At 30.2% G+C, this 18,230-nt stretch overlaps 2 long non-coding RNA genes across 3 annotated transcripts in view; both read right to left on the minus strand.

The window, feature by feature from the left end:
• LOC139427120 (uncharacterized) overlaps window positions 1-12,343 on the minus strand; it is a 70,980-nt gene extending 58,637 nt beyond the window's left edge. The window contains exon 1 of the long non-coding RNA XR_011638267.1: window positions 12,135-12,343. This is a non-coding gene — a long non-coding RNA (uncharacterized lncRNA). The remainder of the gene's footprint in view (window positions 1-12,134) is intronic.
• A 2,671-nt stretch (window positions 12,344-15,014) lies between these two features.
• The window catches only part of LOC139427112 (uncharacterized), a 190,629-nt gene continuing 187,413 nt past the window's right edge, over window positions 15,015-18,230 (minus strand). For both annotated transcript variants that reach the window (XR_011638257.1, XR_011638258.1), the window contains exon 2: window positions 15,015-15,079. This is a non-coding gene — a long non-coding RNA (uncharacterized lncRNA). The remainder of the gene's footprint in view (window positions 15,080-18,230) is intronic.

Raw genomic sequence — 18,230 nt, forward strand, 5'->3', positions numbered from 1 at the left:
ATTGCATTAATAGCATTTTCAATTCCCTTCATCCTTCAAGTGAGTTCATTTTATTAATCACCTCCGGAAACCGGTTGTGCGCTAACGTTGACATCGGGGTCATTCTCATCGGATGCGATTTTTCCGCTTGCGAAAACTCTCACACATACGAGTACCTTATTGGCTAGTTGTTCGCATGTAAATATTTTCAACCAATCAGATTGTCATTCACATGATACTCGAGTGAGAATGGACCTGTGTCTATTCGACTGAGATAGGATTTTATCAAGCTCCAATTGCATAAACGAAATGCTGTATCAAATGCATATGTGGATGTTTAGTAAGTAAAAGTACTAACTCTGAATAAGCTTATAAAGTGTAGAGTACAAAATATTGTAAAAAAAAAAAAAAGAATCGATTCTTATTTAAAAACGAACTTGATGAATCGATTCACAAAAAAGAGTTGATTGAAATATCGATTCGTTCGTTTTTCGCACATCACTATACATTATGCCTACGGAACCTAGCCTTCTTCCCAAAGTACAGGGCTATTCATAATTCCCTCCAGGGTTTCGAAGCGTTATAGTAAAAAAGCGAAGACGAATATGGCAAAAAAGAACATATGAAATTATTCCGAAAGTATTCAAGTTTTAATTTAAGCAGTTGCCGATAGATGGCAGTATCATGTACCATTGGAGCCAGTTGTAGTAAAGAAAAATGGCGTATACAGGCGGAGGGAATTAGGTATAGCCCTGTATATTCTTTGGCTCAAAGCTCAAATAAGCGTAAGCTCTAGAGTTATGGGATATAATATCATTCTACAATATAGCTATACTGATACAACAGTCTTCCTTCCAAATTTCATTCCCAGTGTTAATGTCAGTAAATGTTCATTAATTTCTACGAAAATGTTCTTTTTTATTGCTTTAAAAGGAGGCGAAAAAGATTAACTTTGATGTAGCCTTTCTAAAAATTTTTTAAGTTCTTCTTGTAATGGTGCACTGTTCTTTTAAACTTAAATAAAAAACTATATTTTTCAGTCATTGATTTCCTTTTTTCTTTTCTTTCTAAATCTACAGTAAACATTTTTTAAAACCTATTTTTTAAACCAGTCTTTAAAATAAACTCTTGCTAAAGAAAATCTTACATTCTAATTTAAAAGTAACATTTTCCAAATTTTGAAAGAAAAAAATATTTAAGTATTCTGAAAAGTGAAAAATTAATTTTTTTTAAAACTTTTTAAAAAGTTATATGAAATTTAGTTATTTTTACACAGACTGGAGCTTCCAACTCTCTTAAATCAACTGCGATGACATAACCGTGTCAAGATTCAAACATTAGCAGATACTCAGATTTTAAAGGTTAAACTTGATAAGAAAATGCTAAGTCAAACATCGAGGAAAGCCTATTTACAAAGAAGTTTAAAAAATAAGGCGATGTTTAGTCTTAAAACATAGAAATTTAAAAAATAAATAAAAGTTAGGTATTTTTTTCCCCCTTTCTGTAAAAATTTTTTAACAGAGAAGTTCACTAGATGACAATTGTATGACAATTTGTATGATGATTGTACAGTGCTTAAAATAAAAATAAGCGGTACGGAGCAATCTGAATAACTTATGGTGTAATGATCTGATTTTCAAGAACTAAATTACAATCTTAATAATTCGAGGGATAATCTTAAATAGATAAATTTTCTTAGTCCAGACGATATTTTAAGTTATAAAACTAGTTAGAAAAATGTACTTCTTCTGAATAAAGATACCCCTTTTTTCGACAAATTCAGTTGAGCGAGCCTTTTGTTAAGTTGTTTAGCCGCAGTCCCAAAAATTTCCTCTATGGACACTCTAGTTAATTCAGAAGAGCCGTCGAAATTTAGGTTCTCTTAATGTTAAGTATCATTGAAACTATTTAAGCGAATCAAAACATTTTTGTATATACTTATAAAACCAGTTTATCCAAAAATGATTCCATGCGCGATATAATTTATAGCGATTATTTATAATTATTTAGAAATGGTTGAAAAAATTCTGAATGGAACTACGCAATTTTAAACAAGAAAATTTAATAAAATATAATATTCAATTAAATCCAAAATTTGATTTCTTGAAACTTATTTTTAAAAAAATAAGTGGTTTTTTTTTTCCTTCTAAATTTTTTAATAGTAGATCACAATATAAGTAACTTGTCTGTTAAGACGTCAGCTAAAATAAATTAAGGAAACATCTTTCTTTTGCCATTTTGTTTTCGCTTACATAAGAAAGAATATTTTTCCTTTTTTGAATTTAATAAGCCACATTAAGGAAGGGACATTACCATGCTGACTGAAGAAATCTCCAGTACCACAGATGATCGTGTTGTTCTGCTAGAGCTATTATTTGTCACAAATAACAACAGCACCTACAGGTCGTTGCGTTCGCGAATAATCTTTCATAAAAGAAAAATTCGATGTTGGAAAAAAAAATATCAAGGTGGTGTCTCTTTTAAGTTAATCATTTAAACGAAACCATTTTTTTTAAATTACCAATCAGTGTTTATTTAAAAAGCAGCTGTTTTTCATCGAATTAAATATGATATCTGATCTGCAAACTAACTCTTCTTGGATTAATATTAAAGTTCGGATTTCATTTCTAATGATGGCAGCCGGTAAGCGTAACGAAATAAGTGTTCTATTGTTAGGGCATTTTAATAGGGTTTTTTGTAACAGTGAAAGTGGAGTATTAGATAATTATGCGGGAGAGACCTTACATTAGGGTTGCTTTGGCACAACAGTAGAAAGATGGACAGCGAACTAAAAAACAGTATTCACCCTAATAACTTTTGTGATGATCGTACAGTGAAACCTCCAAGGATGACCACCTCTGAATAGCGACCTCCTCTATTTTCGACAACTTTTGAGGGGCATAAAATTTTTTCCAAAAACTTTGTATTGCAGAAAACCTTTAGGAGAAACCATCAAAACCTCTCCTAGCCACCGGAAAAACCTCCGCACCAAATGTATAAAAGATCAAATAAGGAAACACGAAGAAATATCAACAAAAAAAAATATATATATATATATATTAGCACAAATAAGTAGACTGAAAATAGTTGTGAGTGGCTCTTATTAAGAGAGCTCTTATTGACTTTTTGACTCTTTTTGACTAATTTTTAAATCAATTTGATTGGAAAATGAAATCTTGTACTTGCATTTGAAAACAAAACTATGGCACTAAAAGGTTACAAAAATGTTATTCTCTTTAAGATAAAATATAAATCTTTTATGTAAAAACTAATTTAATTTTTTTAAACTCTAACAAAAATCAAAAAAAAGTATGCTTGTTGTACCTTGAACCAGTCTTGGTACCAATTCCTTGGACCGATCCAAGGTATTTGCAACAGATCCAGTTAACACAAATATCTTTCCAAGTGAAATATGCTCATGCAATATGGAAAAAATTTTATGTTTTTAGTAAAGATGTAAATTTTTTAAATATTTCGATAAACGTTTATGATTAACTGGACTTATTTCAGCTTATGCAGGATATTTGAAAAAAAAAATAGTTTTAATTGGGCGTGTATCCTAATTCAATCACCTAAGAAGCTTGAAAGAAAATTACTCAAATTTCCTGTTGTCCAAAGAATAACATCCAATGGTCCGAAACACAACATTTAGTAGTCCGAAATACTACACCATGTTGTACCTTGATCGATTTCTTTTTTAAATTTAAAAAGTGTTTGTTTTATTCCCTCAAGCGTGTGACAGAACTTGTTCACAAAAAGTATATAAATGTATTCTGTATTCCCCACGAAATTTCTAAGTTATTATTTTCCTTTAAGTTTAAAAAGTTGAAATTGATCCAAGCTATATTACGCTCTCCACTGTGGTAACTTTGATTTTTAGGAAAAAACGTAGTAACTGATATTTTCAAGTTTAAAAAATTAATCTGAAAATACACTTTCTCTGAATTAATTAAAATTTTTTCTGCGGATTGTGATCTTGTTTTCTCTAATAGAGGAAGAATATCAGGTAGAATAAGGCAGTGATAACCTCAGTCGTTTATTTACTATAAAACACTCAAAGCAGATAGCAAGCATTTGCTTACAAAGATGTAAACAGCATAAATGGGATAATAGGTCAGTCTGACTGTAAAAAAATGTTAACGCTAAAAACTTATTCATATTTAATACCTTTAAATATACATTAAATATATAATTTAATCTTTGTACATATAATATTTTTATACAGTTATATTTATAAAACAAACGTACGAATAAGTATTGCTATTTCTAAACAAAAAATTTATTCCTATTATGTCGTAACATCCCATCAAATTATTTAAACCTTCATAAAAAAGAAAAACAAACGTGACAGATCCAGTCAAAATAATAAATAGGATAATAGAAACATTACATATCCTAGAATCTGATATGTTATGGTTTTAATATCTCATGTCATAACAGAATGTAATATTCACATTTTTTCTATCAGAAAAACGTAAAATATTATTTTTAACTTTTTCAGTTTTTTTTTTCAAATTTTTTTATTGTACTGATTTTAGAATGCAATGAAAGCATAACAAGAGCAAGTCACGAAATTCTATTACTGTGCCAAAATCAAAAGATATGAAGCGTTCTATGGGATTAAGCGGCTTTCTAAACTAAATCTGACGCAGAAAACAAAAATATACTCACAATTGTACTTTGAGTTGGTGGAGCCAGTGTTTATCAAACGAAAATAAATTCCTTAAATGTCTATATCTAATTTAAAACTCACAAGGCAAAAATAATTTTATTCAACAAATTCTTAATAATATTGATAATTTAATATTTTTGTTGTTTAATTTAATACTGTAAAAACTTAAAACCCAGGTAATGATAAAGAATATTTGCGAATTTCCTCTTTATAATACTGGAAATTCAGGAAATATGCCTTGTAACATTCAGGATAGCTCTAAATGCTGGAGCAATATAATGGATAACAAAACCTTATTTCATATACATATTTGAATTCGTGCTTCAAGCTAAATGCTTGTCACACAATAGCGTAAAATTTTTTTCACCAGATCAACATTGCACTATTCAGATTTTTTAGACTAGAAAAATATAATTTAATCAAACAAATAAACGCATACTGAAATGGACAGTTTTTTTTTAAAATTTAAATAGATACTTAATTTTTAGTCATTTGATTAAGTTTCCTTTGATTTCTGTTAACAAGTAAACACCTCACAGGAAAAAAATTAAAAATAAATTGTTTTTCTTTAAATCCTTAAAACTTCACAAACTTAGACAATTAAGTTCCTTAAACAATTTAAATTTCATTTTAAATTAAATATGAAGTAAAATTGAAATAAATTATAAAAGGGGAAAAAAAAATTTTTATTGCAAATTTTTTTCCTACAGTATACATATGAGTTCCGAAAAGTCAAAATTCATGTAAGCACAATGGCAAGTTTTTAATTGACACACGTAAGACGCAAATAGCTTTAAAAATAGTTTTTTTCCTCTTTTTTTTTTTTTTTTTTTTTAAATTGAAATAGCTTGAAAATTATTTCTATGAAAAAGTTAACAATGAAATAAAATAATCCTAAGCTTTTTGTAGAGAATTTAGTTCAAAATATAAACTTTAAATTGGGTGTTAATTGCTGTCTGAACATAAAAAGTAAAGCTTCTGGAAATAAGCTTTTGAATATAATGTTTATTTTACGTTGCATGCATATAAGTTGAGTACCAATAAATACGATTAAACACGTGGACTTTCTCCTACAAACTAAAATAATTTCAAATTGTATTTATTTTTTTAAAAAAAATTCGAAAGCAAAATAGGGAAATACTTTGTAACATTAGGTCATAGTAATAGCACAAAATGACTATTTACCTTTCTCAGGTGGCGGAATTTGAGCTAGAATGGGGTGTGCTGCTTTCAAGGGGGAGGGGGGGAACGGAAATGCTTACTCTGTCAGGTGAACTGCCTTAACGGAAATTATTGTGAACAAAACGCATCAAAGAAAGGACAACCCAATTCTCCCTGTTCGTCCATTACTTAGATGGTCTGCCATGTTAGCAATGAATATTTAACATAGATGGAACCTTTTTTCTCCCTGTTTTCTGGAGGAATTGAGCTTGTCTTTAAGGATTAAGACTCAGTCGAAGTCAAAACGATGCTCGTTTTCCTTACAAACTTAGAAGCTTTGAAATGGTCACGTAGTTTGAAAGTGTAAATTTTGATTGTATTTATTTTTAATTATTTATTATAAACGGGAAAAATTTGGAACTTGACACCACAAGGGAGATAATAGATTTAATCCGTCAACTTTGTAGCATTTTAATTTTGAATCCGATAGAGAAGACAAAAAAACTTAAATCAAGTATGAAGTTCATAAAATCGCAAACACGTAATCAGTAAAAATAACGACTTTTGCATTATGTATTTTTTTATTGGCTTTGATTGCTAACTTCTCACTAGAGCTACATTAATGGTCTATTAGCGATTACATTTTATTAAAGGAAAAATTATGGTAGACTTGTAAGATTGGCCAGACAGCTCCTTCCAAAGAATATGTAAAAGGAGAATCCAACACTATATACTTTACATATATTCTTTGGCCAACTCTTACCAGCTTCTTTCAATTTTATCTAAGTCTGCTTAATTTTATATGTGCATGTATGTACAATCTTAATTTTATATGTGCATGTAAATGTTACTGTGAATGGCCAAATTGGTGGTTGTTGACTTCCACCGGTGAATGTTGACAATCACATGGCTCGTTGAATGCCATGGGGGTCACCGGTGACCTGCGAAGATTATTAGAAACTCATAATTCGAGTAAATGTTTAATTTTTTTAATATTATCGTTACTAAAATGGTTTGAAGAAATTAATGCAATATAGAACGCACAAAAATAGTTTTTATTATATAAACAGAGAGGCCAACTTGCTCCGGACAGGGAGTAAATACTTTCAAGCGGTAGTTTATTAATTGTGATTCTTGGTTTAATAAATTAAATTTAGTAGGTTTTTATCCACCACTACTTCTAAACAATTCGTAGGCTTATATAATTCACCACTTTTTTCAGATATGTTATGCTAAATCTTTTAAAAACTAGCAAAATCTGTCTAATATTTGAAAATTTAGTTTGTAGTTATTTACCGTTTGGCCAGACTAGAGAACCATGTAAAATTAGCGTGGCATTCAACGTGTTAATTATGTTAATTACGTGTGGACATTATTATTATTATATGTATATATACATAGTTAATTTTCGTTATGCGGGGCTTCCAAAAGTTCACCAAAAATATTAAAGTCGTAACAAACTACTCATTTAAGCAAGTGTTGAAGACCATACGGCAAATTTTTTTATATTAAAAGCACGTAATGGTTTTCTTTTTGTAGTCTAAAATCAAAACCATAGACAATATCTAAAATATTATTTTTAAGACTAGTAAAATCATGTATTCTAAAATGATTAAATTCTAGAATTATAAATTTATTGTATCAGAGCGATGTTGGTTAATTCTAATGTTAAACGAGTTAACAGTTTTTCAACATATTTCTTATTGTAAATACCACAGGTTTAACATATAAATAAATGACATTAAGTTTACAAACAGATTTACAACTATCGTTATTTTGAATATGTTTTTGATCAACATTCGGGCAAGTCTTACATATTTTGTCGCCTCACGCTTTATGGAAAGGCAAAAATTCTGATTTCGAATGTAATTCAAAGAGCATTTTATAATAATTATTTCCAGACTAGTAGGCTATCGATACGGAGAAAATTTTTTACCAGGCGCTAAATTATTATCTTTTATATAGGGTTCAAAGAGCAACTCCTTCTACAAGCTCAAAACAGAAAAAAAATTATAGAAACAAAAACGGACTTAAAAACGATAATAGTAGAAAAATTAGTAAAAAATATTAATCGCTAAAGCTGCATTAAAATATGATCATTAATAATAAGAAAAAACTTAAAATGAAAGACAAGAGAAAATTTCAAAGAAAAATAAAGAATTAAAAATTTATTAACTGCGCAGAACAGGCCGTTAGATTATAAAATTGTGCAACATCGGGTCGTTAAATTGAAATGAATTACTGAATTAAAGTCCATTTTCAAAAATTTTACCATATTATAATTATTCATACATTTAAAAAAAAACTGTTAATCTAGTAAAAAGACAAAAGTATGGAGTTTTGTTGGAATCCTTACTATTTGTTCAGAACTCCTATAGGAGCCAACATATATTTCTCTACTGTGTGGTCACAAAGAACAGAGGGGGAGCGAAACCGGTATTGAGCTTTTGTAAATGGATTTTCATCTTTCTTTTCTTGAAAAGAATTTTTCAGGGAAACTTTTAGAGAATTGACATTAGAAGAGTTTACAATGCTATTGAAGTATTGCAATAATCAATCACTCAAGCGAGTAGTAATTTCCAACTTGAGAGAAAAGTCTAAATTGAATATAAGTTTACTGGTTACTTTTCTTTCTAAATTAAAGTTGCATCCGTAACCATTTACTGTATTAATAACATTAGTCTAATGCATTAACTTCTATTTTATTCACTATTTTATTCTAAACTACGTTTAATCATTTTGTAATAGTCCTACAAAAGCTCTGTCGTCTTATGAAATAATGCTTTTTAATGAATAATGCGCTATTTTATATTATTCTTGTGGAACATTTATCCATGAGTTTTAGATTAAATTTAGCTCATGCTTAGTCAACGGCTCTCTTTGCTAATTACGAAATGGCTATTGAAGTATTGCAATAACCATTAATTCTGGAAAATGGAAATTTCGAATAGATTCTAATTCTAAGTTGAATATAAACGTTATTTACGACTTTTCAGAATTTAAATTATATCTACTAATACAATTTTTTATGCATTGACTTCAGTTTTATTCTAAGTTACTTTGCAATAATGCATTACAGCAATTAATCAATTAAAATAATGCATTTTAGAAATTAATCAACTAATATGCTATTTTTAATAACAGTTATAAGTTTTTAACAATTATTCATGACTTTTAGACTAAATTTTATTCAGTTGTATTCAACTCTTTTTTTCGCTAATTATGAAAATATCACAAATTGTCAATAGAAAAGAAAAAAAAAAAAAAAAAAACACTTTTTTTTTCTTTCTTTTTTTAAAATTTAAATCGTTTGTGATCTAATTTTTCATCATTTCTAACTTTAATATGATCAAACTTCTTAAATTTCTTCCATACATTGTTCTGGCTCAAAAATATAAAAAAATTGAGAATTTTCAAGTTAGAAAAGTCTTGCCAAATTGGCATTTTTTTTTTTAAAAAAAAAAGAACTATTTTGAAATAGAAGTTTTTTTAAAAAAAATATTTAGGCTACTTTTAAGTTTTGCTGCACTTTTAGATGAAGTTAACTGCTGAAAGTACAATTTTTTTCAGCATATTAGTTTACATAACTTTGAGTGTAGAGCAATGCTACTTAGATTTCATTTTTGTTTGCTCGGCAAAACAGCTTTCCAAAACTCCATAAAAATCGAATTTTTTGCCCTCAGATCAACAAATAAATATTTTCAGTTCTCTTAATCTATAGTAACTTCTAGATATTAATTTTTGTTATTATATATATAGTATATATATATATATATATATATTTAAGTAGCTCTTACATAAAAACGAATTATTCGCTGAAGAATCCTAAGTGAAACGTAAAATAATTTTTATACAAATTATTTTAAAATTTCCAAACTATTGCAACTGTAAATTAAAGATGAATTAAAAAGATATCAAAGCAATTTGTTAAAAATTTCATAAGAGTAATTTGAATTTTGAAAAGCGAAAAAAAGTCACATCAAACTTCCAAGTACAGAAAATTTGTGTAGAGCAGCAAAGATTGCATTATTTTTACTATAAAATTAGCTAATAATATTCTTCTCAATAGATTGTTGAATTAATAACTGCTTTAATATAGTGAAATTTATGCGGAGTTAAATATGTATTGACTTTTTGATACAAAATTAAATTATCAATATTAAAATGCACTTTTACAGTTAAAAATTTTCTTCTGTACGTAATTACAGAAGTCTTTAGAAAATCCCCCTAGAGGTTTTAAAATCCATCCTATGCCCCTTGGAAATCTTCAATACTCCCTGGGAGGGGGTCAAAAGCACCCAACGCATTGGGAACCTCTGAATATCTGATGTAAAATTTGCAATTACTAGATATTTCTTCTGAAAAATTGTTGTTGATAACACTAGGGAAGAAATTTTTTGTAGCATTTATACAAATACTTGATCTTGTTAATACGGGTGTGGGAATTTCAAATTAATTTTGCTCCTTAGGGTACAGATTTTTTTTTAAAGACATAACATTTTTAGTAATTTTTTTGTCGAAATGTAAAAGTTTAAAAGCGTTATATATAAGTGGGGGTCCTATAAATGATCCGACAATTTTCCGGGGAAGATAGAGCATATCATCGGGATTAAAAGTTCCCAGGAACCCATGCGCATAAAGGTTGTCATTTGCGGCTAGGGGCGCTTTCCTATTATGACCGATTCAAAAGCACACGAAGAAACAGTTCATAATAGGATTCCCTAGCGACGTATTGCAACATTTCCAGGCATGGGTTTCTATGCAATTTTAATTTTTATAATGTACCATAACTCACCCAGAAACTTACCGCAACATTTACTGTTTTATATAACATTATCGAAATTGTACATTTCGACAAAAAATAAACTAAAAATGAATAAAATGTAGCTTGGAGACAGAACAAATTGCAGATTTGAAATCAGCGATATGAAAGTATCGAAGATCTGGAAAATCTCATGGAACAGAAACAAAAAAATGTTCCCTTGTGTAATAAATTTAAGATGAAAACAAATGTGACTAACATTTAACTTCAAATTCTTAGAATTGGAGTTTTACATTATGTAAGAAAAACTATTAATCACTAAAGATGGCCGAAAATACCATTCATTTTAATATTTTGTATGCATGCATGCATAAGTAAGGCCTTGTTATCGCACATCACATGATCTACTGGGGCCTGGGCCTTAGGTACAGTGTAAAAAAAAGGCACTAAATGCCTGTAATATTTATTTTTAACAGTTTTATTAATATTTCATATGTATATTCTACGTTTTGTGAAACATTAAAAGAAGGAACAAAATCTTTAAGTTTTCATTCTTAAGCAGTATTTATATAATATAATTAGACTTTCCTACTTATTTTCAAAAAATATTATTAGTATTCTATACAAGATTCATAATATAAAATTTAATTAGCACAAAGAAGTAATATATTAAAAATGCATAGATAAAAAAGAAACACTTTAAAGAAATCATAATTTTAACTAGCATTTCGTTTTTTTTTTTTAACTTTGACTTTTTTTTTAATTAGGACTCAATTTTAAAATTAAAAACAGCATATTTCGAGGAGGACACATATCCAAAGATCAGGCCCCGGGCCCAAGATCGCCATTGTCGGACCCGGCCTTCAAGGCGAAATTTAACAAATATATTGATAAAGCAATATTCTATCGGCAACACAAATGAACTACTATATGATCATCATGCTTTGAGGTTTAAAACACAAAATTTCTTAAATCATTTTGTTAGGTAATTATTAACACTGTAGCAACTGAAGGAACAGAATCTATCACTGTTAGAAGGATGAGGTTTGCAATTATAAGTAGAATTTTAAATTTCGGATTTCTGAGTTTAAACCTACGTCAAGCCAATTAGATTAGTTACAAATAATAAAATTTACAGCATTCCTTCTTGTATAGACAAATCATATAATCGAATACATTTGTCAAATGATATATAACTAGTTATGATAATTGAACAATATGTCTCTCACCTATCCGACGGGGTACTTTATATTCACAACATTTTATGACAAAAATCTTCTAATTTTCATCAAATTCTTCCGAACTACTTTAAATTACGGATTAGGTATGGCAAACTAAATTTCAATCAATTAATTAATTAATTACCAGCCACTTGCACTTGAGCCGCCATTTATTTAAAATATTGAATTTATTTTAGCCAATCCATTTGTTTTAGACTAAAGATTATACAAAATATGAAAAATATCAAAATGACTCACTTTGTTGGTATGCAACTGAAATATTTGTGCTATAGTTAATATAAAAAATGTTTTTCTTTAAGAAAATTGAATATAAACTTACCTATTAATACTATATGATGGAAAATAACCGGGGTACATTAATTTCACGAAGGATTGATGCATTTGGAAGATTTTACTGAAGTGCTTGATCGTTGTTCGTTTGAGGATTTTGAGCAATTTCTTGTCTCGAAACCTGAGATCGCAGTTTGGAATCTTAATCTTCAAGCTACCTCGTAACTAACATTTCATTCAATTTTCAATTGACCAAAATTTCACTGGTTTATTTAAAAACAATCTAGTCCCGCAGTGGACTGATCGTTAAGACACGGCTCCCAGCAGATCACCGAAGTCAATATCACTGGTTGCGGGCAGTTTGCGGGTGGGTGACCACTTGGATCAGTCCGTGTAGGGTCTAAGGGTGTGCGGTATTGGTACTCGTTGAACTGTTCTACCGTTAAGTGCTTGACTTCGCGTGCAGGTCGTCGAGCTACCGAAGTGAGGGTGCCATTCCCTCTGCAGAGGATCAAAATTGTGATGGTATGTCTTCGGATCATCCTCAGGTATGCTTCCCTGACAGTCGCCAATAGCCCATTGTGCATCACATTACGTTGTTGTTGTTGTTGTTAATTTACGTCGCACTAGAGCTGCACAATGGGCTATTGGCGACGGTCTGGGAAACATCCCTGAGGATGATCCGAAGACATGCCATCACAATTTTGATCCTCTGCGGAGGGGATGGCACCCCCGCTTCGGTAGCCCGACGACCTGCGCGCGAAGTCGAGCACTTTACGGTAGCACAGTTTAACGAGGACCAATACCGCACACCCTCGGTCCCTACGCAGACTGATCCAAGTGGTCACCCACCCGCACACTGACCGCAGCCAGTGATGCTTGACTTCGGTGATCTGCTGGGAACCGTGTCTTATCGATCAGTCCACTGCGGGACGCATCACATTACGCATTGTACTACCGTATTATTAACGTAAATGAACTACAACAGCAACAATAAAAACAATCTGGGTCCGTGGTTGCCCAGCGGTTAGAGAATCGAACTCCTGCCTGGAGGTGCCGGGGTTCGACTCAGCTTGGACCCACCGAGTACATGCGATATACGTGCTCGTAAAATCTGTGGAATCGAAAGTCCTGAGTTCGGTCGCTGAGCAGTATCATGGGTACAGGGATCTGGAGAAACTTTCCTTCCCCTTCAGATCTATGTCTGAATTGAGGAAGTGGACATCACAAATTGTGATGGCATATCTTCAGATCATCCTCAGGGATGTTTCCCAGACAGTCACCAATAGCCCATTATGAAGCTCTAATATCTAAATAAATTACCTACCTACTTAAAAACAACCATGTTCCTGATAGTTTTCGAATTGACGATCTTCACCAGTTAAAAAATGTCAGAGGTAGTGAGTTCAATTCCGATTCCAAATTAAGATATGCTATTGCTATCCTATGAAATTTGATTCAGTTTTAATATGGATATCTCTATCTAGTCTCTAGTTTTACAATTAATTTATTATAGTTGCAGTATGTGTATTAATTGTTATTTAGATCAGGTAAATCAGTAATGTATCTATTAGATGAAAGATTCTGAGTTTAGTAGTGAACTTGAAATTTAAAAATAAGGGGTCGCGCTCTCGATCCTAGCAAACAACTAGTTTGTATAGACTCTGGAGCTGGTTAAAATTAGTTTTAGCTAAACGATGAACAATGAACTGACGAATGTCATCGATATAAAATGAATTATGCACTTTCTATTTTAAAGTCAATCATTGGTTCGGTTGTGAGAGTGATTTGTGTTGAAAAGTGAACATTTTTAATCCTTCTTTGCCAAATTTTAAATACATTTTGAGATTTATTGCTGTATTTTGTGTAAAACTTAACTCTTCACAAAATTTACTGCACAGGACTTTTTTTAATTTGTTTTTCTAGCTATCAGGGATATTTTTACGTAGTTTTGTTAATCGCTAAATTTACTTTTCTTTTTTTCTCTTTATTGTTGGATAATTAAGCATCTTCGAAAGTTACTAAATATGTCGTTGATATTTCACGAGATTTGCCCTCAGTTTTTTCATAAAAACAATCATTTATTTATAAATAACTTATTTCTAATAAAAAAATTATTTTTTTAACTATGCAGAAAGGCAACAGACGCTTAATATAATATTCTAATATTACAATTTAAAATTATGCACTTCTAAATTTTAATAATACTGAATTTAAATAATACTAAGTTTAATAATACTAAATTTTAAAGCATAATCGTCACTTCCCTAACATACTGGGGTCGAATATTTACAAAGTCTAAAATATTATCCTGAATTATAGCTCTTATTTGTTGTTGTTGTTAATTTACGTCGCACTAGAGCTGCACAATGGGCTATTGGCGACGGTCTGGGAAACATCTCGGAGGATGATCCGAAGACATGCCATCGCAATTTTGATCCTCTGCGGAGGGGATGGCACCCCCCCCCCCTTCGGTAGCCCGATGACCAGCGCGCGAAGTCGAGCACTTTACGGTAGCACAGTTTAACGAGGACCAATACCGCACACCCTCGGTCCCTATGCAGACAGATCCAAGTGGTCACCCACCCGCATACTGACCGCAGCCAGTGATGCTTGACTTCGGTGATCTGCTGGGAACCGTAGCTCTTATTTGAAAAAATAATTTTAATTGAAAAAAATATTTTCAAAATTGAATGAAGTATATAAAAAACTGATACATTTTAGTTATGCACATGAAGACCACAGTGAAAAAACGGTTTATAGCTATAACAGCCAATTCGGAGAAAAAATGGTTTTGCACGCGAAAAAGAAGTATTTTTTTATATTATGGCTCATCTTCACTGCGTTATAACTCTCGAGAAGAACACGTTATTAATTTGCCAGAAATAAGTAATCTTCAAATTTCAACAAATGGAGAGCTAATAGCTCATTTTTGTTAAGAAAAAAAGAAAAAAAAAAAAAAAAAAAAAAAAAAAAAAAAAAAAAAAAAAAAAACTTACATAGACTGTTTTTTCCCCTTCGTTCTTATATGATTTGAAAAATATATTTAATGGAAGCGGCAAAGCAATAATTTGAAGTATGTATGTCTTTTAATTTCAGAATTATTATTTAAATTTTGATAAATAGAACTAACTATCATAAAGATTTGTTCGATTGAAAAAAAATTGTCGTAATATAATTTTAAAATTTCTTTTGAAAACAGCGAACATATGAAATAATTATTTCCTTTTTAACAAACGAGTGTTCATTGCCATTTTGTATTTGATTCTTTCGGAAAAAAAGATTTATACCCATTTAAGAAAATCGTGAAGAAAAAAAAAACAGGTGAAATTTTTATCTATATTATACGGATGAAAGTGCTAGCTTTAACAAATGAGAATAAAATTTTCTATACTGCAAGGAGGTCGCAAGCATTTACGCGACAGACACGACACAGATGGCGCAGTCGCAGTCCATGAATCAACGTATGCGAATCGTGGCTTTCACCACATTTCTTGCTTTATCGTCCAGCGTTGAAATTCGCCAACCTAAATCTCATAATAATGCAAACATATGCTTCTTTTATTTCATGGTTTGAGTTACGATTTTCCTTGTAGGAAAGTAAGAAGGACACAATTAAAAATACATTTAGTTCTTAGAAGTTCTTGTAAAAAGTTCTCAGGAGTTCCTATTTATTTGATTTTGAGAAGGAATTATTTTGATTCGATTTCTCAAATTAAATTATGACTTTTTAGTAATACATTACTTTAACTCATAAAGTATTGTATTACTTTATTATAGTATTTTATTTTTAGTACTATATATCTTTAACTTAGCTAAGAATTCAAACAAATTATTATTTTAACTTATTTAATTTTTTCTCTTAACTTACCGTTAAACTAATTACTATTTTGACTTATTTGTATTTAACTTTACTGTAAGTGAAGTAATTGACGTAAAATTGAATAAAAAGAAAAATAAAAACTAGAGCAACAAAAAAATATGTGATGCTCCGAAATTTATTTTTAAGATAATGTATATTCTGCGTAATGTAATTTTTTTATTGATACTAATAAGCTTACTAAGTACTCGTATTTTCCCCGAAAAAGGATTTTTTCTGATGAAATTAGATTTCATTAGTTTCTATTTAATTTTAGGGAATTCATACCTTTAATATATAATCATAGGATTTAGACGAATTTTAAATTTATTTCCTAATAAACTTGCAATTGTTTTCTTCAAAATTCCATTCTTCCACCAAAACTTAAATATAAACCTACCAACTTTTCCGGATTTTGACTAGAGATTCTCCTCACAGTTTTAAAATGGTAGTAAAGTTCTTGTAGTTACCTTTGATTTAAAATAATTTTAACCACCACAACATTTGACGAAAAAAAAGAACATTCCAAACCATGTTGAATTGTTTTAAAATACTGGCGAAAATTTAATATTATCTTAAGCATAAGGCCATGGTAAGCATACTTACCACCTATTTTATTAATTTTTAAAAAACGATGAGAAGATATTTCTCCACCTATAATTTGAGTGATCATCTGCTGATAACTTCAGAAAATATAAGAAAATAATACCAATAATTGAATGTTTTGCTTGCATAAAGGTAACAGTATAGGTTAGCGTGGTATCAAGAAGTCAAACCAAGATTGGGGAGCTATTTTCTCTTGTGCGTAATGCTTTCCTTCATTTGATCATTTTTGAAAGAGTTTATTTATAGTTATAAAAGCAACATTTATAAATTTGGTCATTATTAAGCACAAAAATACAAGTTTCTAGGCTTACTTGAATAAAATTGCTTATTTTTTAATTTAGTTTATAGTAGATAAACTAAAAATTTTTTGTAACCATCTACTAGAAAAAATGGTCCTATAAAGGGTTAATTAACTGCTATTTCAGTAAGAAGTAAAGCAAAGCAATCTTGTGACAAGCCATTGTGGGCCAGGGGTTCATAAGGCTTCACTCTTCGGTGATCAACGCCATGATTGTAGCTATGTGGTCAGCATTGCACTCAGATCGCTTTTACTTACCGGACAAGCTGCTACCCATTGATCTGAAGCTATGTGGGCTTCAGACCGCCACTGGGGACCGCACCCGAGTTCATCACCATGACAGCTCAGTGCCTTAACTAATGAGCCATCACGACACTGTTGTTCCAGTACACTTAAAATATTGTGGAGAACTCCCGGGTAGGCAGAGCTGCTGATTATAATTTGTTGCGCTGAATCTCAGTTGGACACTAAAATAAGATTTATTTTTCTGAGTAATAATTACCTGATGATGCAATTCCTAAGCCAACTAGTCCGTTGAGTGTGTATATTCATAAAATAAATGTTTGCTCTTTTTTCTATCATTGAAATTTGTTTGATTTTTCTGAGGTAATGGTAAAAGTTTTTATTTTTAAAAAACACTCAAACAGAAAAAAAAGAAATGAAAAAATCGTGCAGATTTTTTTCTCACTGCTGCCCAAAAAGTTCATTGTAAATAAATGCAATCAAAAACAAGAAAAAAAATGATTTTTCAAAAAAAGATGAAATTTTGTTTTAAATAAAAAATAAATAAAAAAACTACCCAAACCCAATTAAAAAATAAGCAAACTCAACAGAAAAATACCAATACAAAATGGGCAAAAAGAAGGAAATGAGTAAAAAATTTTTTTCCAGATTTTCTATACTATTTCAAGAAATTTAATTTGTATTTTTTACTAATTACTTAGTTGCAAAGAAAAATTCGTAAAAATATCACAGTGTTGACATTTAATGAAAAATGAAATGATAGTTCCAGTCGAAAGTAAAGTGCTTCTCTATCTGCTCACAAGAAATAAATACCCTATAATCAAAAGAAATTGGCTAAAGAAAAATAATACAATTTTATTAAAAAATTAACAAAAATATAGATGTAAAATTCAATAATGCTTTTTCATGGAAGAGTTTTGGCCCGTCTGTTGGAGAAATCCTGCCGTCACCTATGTAAAATTGCACGGAATAAAATGAGTCAAACCATGGTTTTCGCAGGGGCCAAATTTTTGAAAGGGGATGAAATTAAATTAAATTGTCATAATAATCCTCTAAATTTCGGACTTAGAAAAAAAATTATTATATGGGCTAAATACTTGCAAAAAGATTAGTTATTTTATCTCTTTCTTGTTTTTAAC

The sequence above is a fragment of the Parasteatoda tepidariorum genome, chromosome X1 (assembly GCF_043381705.1).
Source record: "Parasteatoda tepidariorum isolate YZ-2023 chromosome X1, CAS_Ptep_4.0, whole genome shotgun sequence".
In the NCBI taxonomy this organism is placed as follows: Eukaryota; Metazoa; Arthropoda; class Arachnida; order Araneae; family Theridiidae; genus Parasteatoda; species Parasteatoda tepidariorum.